Genomic DNA, 10,038 nt, shown 5'->3' on the forward strand with positions numbered 1-10,038 from the left:
AGAGATTAGCTGACTCTCCTCCCGTTCAGCTGTATATATTAAATGTGCGCAGCGTGTACCTCCATCAGAACGAGCAACCCACCTGATCCCAGCCTTTCATATGTGTGTCTTTCCTCATTCCCCCCTTGCCCTAATCAGGTCAATCCCACAGTGTGGAGGCCACAGCACCAAATGGTTCCCATGATTATTCAAGCTTGCTACTGCAATATTTGTCAATTAATCAAAGGCATGAAGGTTCCAGAAATGTCTTCCATTAAAATCTAAGAAAGTGAGCCCTCCACACGTGCCAGCATGTGGTTCACTCCAGGAAGGAAGACGGCAGAGCAAAGAACATTGAAACTTAAGAGTTGGGACAGCACCTCAGACCTCGTGCCTTAAGATCTGGGATCTCTCTTATGGCTCCATCTTTGCCAATTAATTAATGAATCTATTCTCAGTTGTGATGAAAAGGGTGCTTCGAACCTCAGGTGAAAATTAATAGGCACAGATGCTTTGGCTCCGGGTGGTATTGATCTTGCATTCTAGCTCATGGGGCATTCGAAAGGCATTCTTGTGAGTCGGCTTCTGGGAATCCCTTTGGTTCTTGGACACTGATGCAAAGAGTGCTCTGTAATCCAAACAATGGGCTATGCCCTGGGAGACCAGAAGCCTGCACTAGACAGAATCCATTCCACCTCGTTCTCAATGTAGAAGTCGGGTTGTGGGACTTAGGTAGTTTATTGCTTGAATACTGGCTCTCTCCTCTACTAGCTACAAAGCTGAGAGCTCTTCACTGGAAAAACAAGAAGAAAAGGGAAGATTCATCTCCAAGTTCCTTCATGACAAGTGCAGGATTAAAAGAGTAGCTTCCAGACACCCACGTTTCCAACACACCACGTGTGGTTTCACCAGCGATGTGGCTTTTCAGATCTGGAGAGGACTTGCCGGTTCGGTCTTATCTCACAATTAACAGGACACGGAGTAATAGGATGGACAGGCCCAGGATCTCTTAAGAAAGACACAAATTGGATGACAGGGACAGGTGACAGCAATGAGGAAAGGCAAAACTGCATGCCCTATGGCCACTGGGTAAGGAAAGCCGAGAAGTCACCTGGGGCTCACCCAGTCAGGGCAGCAGCTCCAGGTCACAGACACAATGGCCACTGTTCCAATGACAGCACCATCTCTTCATATTAATGTTAAGCCTGTGTAGTAAACAGCAATTAGTGATGAAGAAACGCAGGGCCCACGTGGCCCTGTCTGAGAGGAAGGTCCGTAAAGGATTTTGAGTGCTGTGAACCGAGGACGAGACTGGGAGGGAATGGGCTTTGGTCATAAAGAAAAGATAATATGTTCACTCAAGTCCTAATTGCGGTGCCTGGGCTGTCCGGGATATTCAGAAACAGCCACGACTCTGTGTAATTCCAACCTTTCCTATAAGAATGAATTAAACGGAAATGGAAATTCCACATCGGTGTGATGTCTTATAGAAGTGCATGTTCTAGTTTTTTAAATGCCTATAGTTTGGGTAACTCAGGATTTGGGAAGTAAAGCCACTATGGGCATCTGTGCTGTTACATCAATAAAGATTCATACTAGACACATGTGTTGAAATTTTTATTTTAATAAAAAAGACAATTCTAATCACTTTAGTTGACTTCTCGAAAAAATAATCACTGGAGTTCCTTTTATACGCATGTACACACATGCACGCACACACACACACTTTATATTCTGTACTGAGGCTAAAACAAGTTACCACAGACTTAGTGATTCAAACCCACACTGACTTTTTATCTTACAGCTGTCTGATTTGAGCCCAGCATGGGCCTCCTGGCTCTAAGACCAAGATGTCGGCAGAGCTATGTTCCGTCTTGAAGGACCCCAATGAGAATTGGGTCCCTTACCTTTTCCACCTCCTAGGTGCTGGGAACTATCCTTGGCTTGTGATCTTCTGCTGTCAAGGTGGAAGAGTACATCACTCTGAACACCACCTTCCTCTCTTCTCCTTCTCCAACACCGAGTGGCGATTCTTTCTCCCTTCAGCGTTAGAGATGACACAGGGTTCTCCCAGATGACTGAAGACAATCTCCTGACTCTAAGGCCGGTTGATTAAGAACTTGAATTCTATCTACAACTCTGATTATCCTTTGCCACATAACACAGTCTGTTGGCAGGATCTGGGCTAGGATGTGGACATCTGTGAATGGTCATAGTCTGCCTCCTGCACTTACACTTGCTAATCATAAACCAAATGAGGGGAAGGGGAGGAGGAAGAGAGTAGACAAAAGGAGGGGAGAAGCACAGAGAGGGGAAGGTCAGGAAGGGAAGGGATGGGAAAAGAAGGGAAGGAAAGGAAAAGGAAGGAAGGAAAGGGAAGGGAAGGGAAGGGAAGGAAAGAAAAAGGAAGGAAGGGAAGGGAAGGAAGGAAAGGGAAGGGATGTGCAAAGAAGGGAAGGAAAGGAAAAGGAAGGAAGGAAAGGGAAGGGAAGGGAAGGGAAGGGAAGGGAAGGGAAGGGAAGGGAAGGGAAGGGAAGGGAAGGGAAGGGAAGGGAAGGGAACTGAGACCCCATTGTTATCTCTCAAAACCAACACCTAAACTGGATAGTATATATACAGTGATGAGATATGTATGCTTAAATCCTCTGGCCAATCAAGTTTCCATGCAGTCCTTCAAGCCTCGGGGAACACAGCCAATACAAGGATAAAACATGTTTAAGGATATATCGTAACTAATAGTTTGCAGGTGTAAACATATTCCATAACCTTCAGAGGGCACCTTGTTATGGCAACAACAATAACAATTAACGTTTATGGAGCATTTACGGTGTGTCAAAAGGTTAAGTGCTCTCTGTGTGCTTTTTCTAACAACTACTCATTTTACAGACAAAGAGCATGAGGCAGTAGAGGCTCATAACTCATCGGAGTCATTGGGACAGTGGCAGAGCTAAGATTCAACCCTAGGACTCTGTGACTCCAGGCTTTGCACTTCCAAGCACTGTGCAAAAACACTCTTCCTTTTAGGTCACAATATATATTTCAAAATAATTGATTCTCTAATAGACTTTGTAATCTTGGGGCAAAAGCAAAGGTCTGAATTGCTGATCTGAGTCTCTCTTGTGATCATTTTTGGCTTTTTTCCCTGACCTCTCATAATTCTGGGGGAGAAAGGAAAGAAAAGGTCAAGATCATTTAGGGCTGACAAAGACGGGAGACTAGAGGGGGAGCAATGATCTAACAAAAGCATGTCGGAATGGCTGTCACTTGCTCAAAAGATGTATGGAAAATCTAAGTTTCCAAGGAAAAGCTGTAAGACAGGTTTATTATGCACCACCCTATCCTAATCCCTAGTTGTTGTAACACAAGATAACACACAGAATGTTCTGGTAAATTGAAACTTATTTTAACGTCTTGTCATAGCAGGAACGTGGTTGAGGTTAAGGATTCTAGTCTACCATCTCTGCCAATTTCACTAAGTCATTCTGCTGCCAAAGGTCACAAGTCAATCACCAAGTGCCCTTCTTACTGCCCCCATATGCTTCTTCCTGCTCTCGGTCACTTTCCACATGGCACAGGAACTAGCCATGACCACGGCTCAGCCCTGCTTCCTGAGAGCTTTCTGTGATTTCCCGTGACTCTGACGCTGAAGAACAAAACACACCACAGAGCTGGAAGAGCCTGGAATCACCGCCCCCCACATAGGTGTCTGTTGTTCTCTTGTTACTTCCTATGAATACAGGAGCCACAGGAGGAAGTATGCCAAAACAGCATCTTGAGGCATCCCTGGTTTCGTCCAGCTCTGCTTTCTTCTCTGTTCTCTCTGCTCTAGTAACTCAGCACAGGTGTCTGGGTGACATTTGTGGAATGAATGAATAAATGAATGAATGGGAAAACAAAGTAATGAAGCCACGCCCATTTTTTAAGAAGCAAAGTTTTACAGAGTCAACCAGATAAATGTCTGCATTTCAGGTCCCAAAATATCAAGTAGGGATGGATTCTGGTACAAAGAGTAAAGCAGGAACTCTTCCCCAGGTCCCACTGGCCCTGATACAACAAGAACCTCTGGGCTAAAGGTAAAACCTATGCGAATAGGAGTTTAGGCAGATTTCATGAGGTAATGCCTCAGCCAACCAACACCGGGGATGCTCAGGACGTCACATGAGGATGTGGCAACAGAAAAGGAAAGTAATACCCAAGGAGCATCGACGCTAACGTGCTGGCTAGCCCAGGGATTATTCATGACAGCAGCCTTTGTAGAAGAGATTTGTGTGATTAGCTGCCGTGCCTGCTGGATTAAGGAGAAAAGAGGGAGGAAAAGAGAGGACTGAAACCACTCTGATCTTGCAACGGCACACCCCACCCACCGGTGGGCATCTGCCGGTCTTACTTCACCTCCAATGAACACAACCACCTCAGCAGGCCTGGCGCCATGTCAAAGTGGTGCAAAGGGACTCTGCGTTTCTAAAGCCAGGCTTATGGCATGGCGTCTGGCCACTCCTCTCCAAAAACTTACACGGCTGCAACTTCTGCTGCCTTCTCTGAAAGGTCCGGTGTCAGCAGGACGGTATAGACCTTCTTTTATGGGGTGAAAAGGACAAAGGACGCACAGTAACATCTGATAGGCCAGACCACTCCTCCTTGGCATAGACCCAGGTATAGAGTGGCAGATATGTTGCCCAGAAGATGGTGACAAAGTCGCCACAAGGTGAAAAAGGCCTTGGCAGCCAGGAAGAGGGTGGCTTTTTATGTAGGGTGATGACAATGAGTTTCTGTGTCTCCATGAGAACTGGCAAATTCTGAACTAGACACGTAAAGGGGTAAGGTGGTACTGGTACAGGACCTTATATGACAGGTCAGATAGCTGGAGAAATGACGACTCCAATTGTGACTTAAAAGCAAGAGCCATTGCCCGGCTACGAACCTGTCCCACCAGTGGTCCTCCCTCTCCTCTCGTTACCGTTCCTTTGGATCACATAATTTGAAGAACATAAAACATGAGCATGTGATCCAGCGGTATAGGCCTATAAAACAGGAGATTCCTAAAACTCCTTAGTATTCAGTTGGTAACTAAAGGACAATGTCGGGGAGAGAACCCCAAAAGCTTTGCACCGACGGATTCTAACTTCTCCGTGGCATCTTTTCTTTTGGGGAGTCAAAGTCATGGTGGACCATGCTGTGATCCCAGCCCCTGGGAGGCTGTGGAAGGAGGACCCCTGGGTTCAAGGACAGCCTGGGTTACGCAGTTAGAGCCCGTTTAATAAATAAAGACAAAAGGCAGCTGTCAGGGAATACTCCAGCCCCTCCGAGGTGAGGTGGGGGAAGAGAATAAGAACAAGGGAAGAAAAAGTTACGTACAGTTTCATATGTGTCATATGAATGTGACATGGGTGTTTTGTTCCCCTGTGAACAACAGGAAGTGCACAACACTCTCAGTGAGGTATGCTTGCCAAAAGAAGCCAAACCTAAATCTACTAAGACTACTCAATCTATTTGCCAGCTTACAGAATCACAAGGGTCTGGTGATCGTGCTTTTTTAAATGAATCCAAAATTTGGGGAGATTCCGCAGGATTCGAGTTTCCAGTTATTCTTTCTAGATGCTAAACAGAGCTTGCCACTCCTTCCCGAGCGGATCTCAGTATCAGGCCTACCTACTGTCAGCAAGCCAGAGGGCAGCGTGTCCCCTTGTAACCGCGCCTGCCCACAGTTGGCCTCCTTTTCTGCCGTTTCCTCTCACAAAGACTTCTCCACTTCTCCACACTCTCTAGCACCTCTAGATCCTTCTCAGCGCCAGCCTCAGCAATCCTTCCTGCCACAGGCTGGAGATATTGGGGAATTAAAGATGAGTCAGACAGTGCCTTGCTAAGTGGTGGGATAACTAGGCAGTGGTTTGCCGTGCGGCATGTGCAGCAGACATGCCTTTCAGTCATGTTTTCCTGTGTCCAAATCGCCTAGAACACATGCGCGGGACTTACCGTTTCTAGTCTGGATGCTGCGCCTACCACCCCACTGCATTAAGGTTTACGTTCTCTTCCTGGATTCTGGTAGCTTTACCTCTCCCAGATTCTTATCGTTCCTCTTAAGAGCCCAGATACTATTTGTTGGTGGTTACTTGTAAGGGCCCTGCCCACTCGGTAATCTATGAGTATCAATATCCTATAAGTAAGCTTCAAGTTATTTCTTGCTTTTGAAGATAAAATTGAGGGGCTAGGGCGATGGTTCATTGGGTGAAGCCCTTTCCACACAAGCACGAGGACCTAAGTTTAATCCCCAGCACCCATGTAAATGGCAAGAGGGGAAGCCTGTCTCTGATCCCAGCACTCAAAAGGCAAAGACAGGAGCTCTCTAGGGAAAGCCTAGGCTAGGTAGAGAAGCCACATCAGAGATCTGGGGATTAATTGAAGAATCTGCCTCAATATATAAGGGGGAAAATGGTCAAAAAAGGCATCTGATGTCAACCTCTGGTCTTCATATGCACACGCATATATACACACGTACATACATAAAAATCAAATTAAGGCTAGCTCCCAGCAGGCTTATTTCATTCTCGCCACTTTATAAAACTTCCTTCTGTGATCTTAAAACCCTTTTGCTCATGCACGGTTGGGGATTTTTTTCTTTTGTTTTGTTTGTTTGCTCTCGTCCACTCACTACTACACACCGAAACAATTCGGAAGCAACTCTGAGCCAACGCTGTCCGCCCAAGCCTGACATAGGCATCCTGAATGCTTCACTTCTGCCTATTGTCTCCTTCGACCAGACAAACAGAAGTCGACGGGGATCAGTTTCACTTGGCCCTAGTTTAAGAATCGCAATGTCTGGTCTGTTCTCACCATCACCATGGTTACTATGCTTACTCTGTACCTATTTTTCTTTAATGTCGCCCTTTCAAGCAGAGGATAATGGCATAGAAGTGTTGTCTGGAGTTCTACTGTCATTTGTCCTGAAATATCACGCACAGTAAAAATATGTTTGATGATTACTGTGGCCATTCTGCCACTATAAGGAGAAGAGTGTCCTGAAATGCTTGGTAGATGGAATGATTGTCTTTAAGAAGCACAGACAAGCTGTGCTCTGGGTCAGGGCAGCTCCCTGCTGGCTCTGAGATGCCCACATGCAACCCCCTCCCATTCCCTCGCCACCCAGCCTCTCCAGCAAAACACTCTGTGCCTTTACATGACGGTGTCTTAGTCCATCAGACAAAACAAAGTCACGCCAAGGTGATAAAGTCACGAACAACTAGGACGACACAGAAAACCTTGAAATCATATTGCAGGTGCAGGTTTGTCCCCTGAACAAAAATACTGGACATCTGCTGGAAAGGCAGGAAGACGTTCATTTTGGATCATTATATGTCATTTTTCCAAAATTATTCTAGTCATCCATGGTTCCCAAATGATACAGCTAGAGGGTGTCTGAGTGGCTGGTCGGGATTTACCAAGGGTTGCCTCTGTGTAGTGAAATTAGAGTGTTTCCAATCGTCTGTCTTGTACTTTCATACGCTAACTAGATTTTTGTAATGAGCACATAACATTTTTACACACCCAATACCAAAGCCATCGTTTCTTTTCAAACTCAATAGAGTCTCTGTGGAAGTTATAAGGAAATTTGCTGCATGGTAAATGACAAAAGACTGCCTGCCTCTCCTCAGGCCTTTCAAATTACCCCATCATGTTTCCCCACCCTGTTCTGGCTACGCAATACAAAAAAAAAAAAAAAAAAAAAATTTTGTTTTGTTCAAGGTTAATTCTTATAAATCAAAACCCACACATACTGATGTAAAATGAGACAGGAGCCAGATATATGGGTTAAGTCATGGCTTCTCGGACACGCCTGGAATTACTGAGGATGGGATCAATTCCACGCAGATTCTTGTGAAAGAATTTCGGGGTGCAGCCTGGACCTTGTACTCACAGGAGGCAGGGTTGTTCTTTTTTTTTCTCCTTCCAGAGGCTGGCTCCACGTCAACAGAACTCATATGTAACCACAAACCTGAGTCAAAGCCAGTGACCAAAAACTTGCTGTATCCACCAGAGCACACAATCTCTGGAGTTCACGACCGAGGACGTCACAAAACCAACATGTGGAAAGAAAGATCTCCTTTGGCTCATGGTATCAGACAGTCCAGTCCATCAAGGTGAGAAAGGTGTAATAGGGTTCGTCGCGTTAGGAGCTTACGGCACAGACTCCGTGGTAGATCAAGAAGTGGAGAAGGCGCGACCAAACTGGGGGCGAGGTTACCTCTCAAATGCTTTCTCACAGCGTCGGCCTTCCATCAGCTTTTCCCTCCTCCTGAAGATCTCCCAGCCGTCCAGAGCAGCACCACCTGTTGGGAATAGTCAGACCTTGAGCCTTTCAGGGACCTTTCAAGTTCAAACAAAACCACTTCCTCTATTTTAATTGTCTGTCTGTCTCTCTCTTAGTCTTTGTTCTATCGGTGTAGCAGAATAGCTGCGAGGGTCATTTCTTACAATTCTCAAGGCCTGAAGTTCAAAGCTTGAGGGTCCACATTTGGTGAGGGTCTCTTTGCCTGTGGGGCCTGCCTGCAGAGTCCTGATGCAGGATGGGTTATCTCGTGTGATGAGGGGAGCCCGTACCACAGATGGAGGCAGACTGTGTTTTACAACAGATTCACTTTTAAGAGAGCCTGCTAACCAACCAACCCATTAATATGCAGAGATTAATCCATCCATGAAGGCAGAATGGTCACTATCTAACCATCTCTTAGATGGCTCGCCTGGTCCCGCCTGCCCCTACTTCACAGTACAGATCAAATCCCAGTGTGTGTTTTGAAGGGGACATTGGAAGCAAAAGCACCGCCTTGGTTCTTTCTTCTCATTGGACACCTAAGTGGTCCCAAGTTCTCCTTCTAGGGACCATCGAGCTTTCTTCAGTCACAATTCCAGCTTTCCAGTATGTCTATGGTCAAATAAGGAGAATCCAGCGAACATTCTTGACTCTGTTTTTGACGCAGGGGCAGAAGGAGCAGAGCTGATGTCTTTCAATGATTTTATTTATAATTGAAACTCAGGTACTTGGGTTACGGGTTACGTGGCTTATCCCCAAAGCGATAGGAGATAACGGCATGGGAGGGCCTGAGCTAAAATTCTTACTCTAGAAAGCTTCAGGACTGACCTTATGAGAAGGCACCGTTTACGAAACCCTTCAGTGTTTCAGTGCTCCGACCAGGCTGTGGTACTTAGAAGGCAGAAGACCTAACCCTACTTTCCAGAAGGCTGCCGTCTTAGAGACATGTGGCCAGTTTGTAGCCAGTGAAGTCAGTAGTGAGAGGGCTGGGGACCGGCGTGGCTGGCGCAGTGTTTGTCTACTGCCTAAGAAGCTCTGAGAGTGATTCCCAGCACCATCCATATAAAGAGAGTAGCAGGGCCCACATGACTGTAATGCCAGCACTCACGAGGTGGTAACAGGAGACTCAGAAGTAGAGGTTCAAGGCCCTCCTCAGCCACATAGCAAGTTTAAGGTCAGCTTTAGCTACACTAGGCTCTGCTTCAAGTATGGAAAGAGTTAAGAATGAACTTCGCTAACCTCAGGAAACAGCTGGTGCACCTGTGGGTGCTTCCTACATCCGCAGAAGAGCAGGGTACGGAGTGGCCCATTCTACTGGAAGACCCTGGATCTAGATGAGGTCATTCCCTCCGAGCAGAGCTCAAATTCATTTCAGGAATTCAGAAAATGATGAAGAAAGGAAGTAACCCTTGAACCCACCTTTCCAAGGAAAAGCCAAAGTCATGCACTCAATTACTCTGTACCTGCATATAACTCTGAGTCACTCACCTCTACAAACATCTTTTGTCCACAAAGTATGTTAGACCTGGGCATTGGACTGGGAATAGAGGTCAGTAGTAAAGCATTTGTCTACCACTGGTCCTGGGGTCCATACTCAGTACCCACAGCCCCTACACACACACACACACACACACACACACACACACACACACACACACAATGATAACAAATTATAACCATTCCCTGAAAACAATCAGTTGCTGTTATAAATGTTAAGTTGGGAGCATAGCCCCCAGCCTTCAGCCCCCAGCCCC

This window comes from Arvicola amphibius, chromosome 4 (genome assembly GCF_903992535.2).
Source record: "Arvicola amphibius chromosome 4, mArvAmp1.2, whole genome shotgun sequence".
Taxonomy (NCBI): domain Eukaryota; kingdom Metazoa; phylum Chordata; class Mammalia; order Rodentia; family Cricetidae; genus Arvicola; species Arvicola amphibius.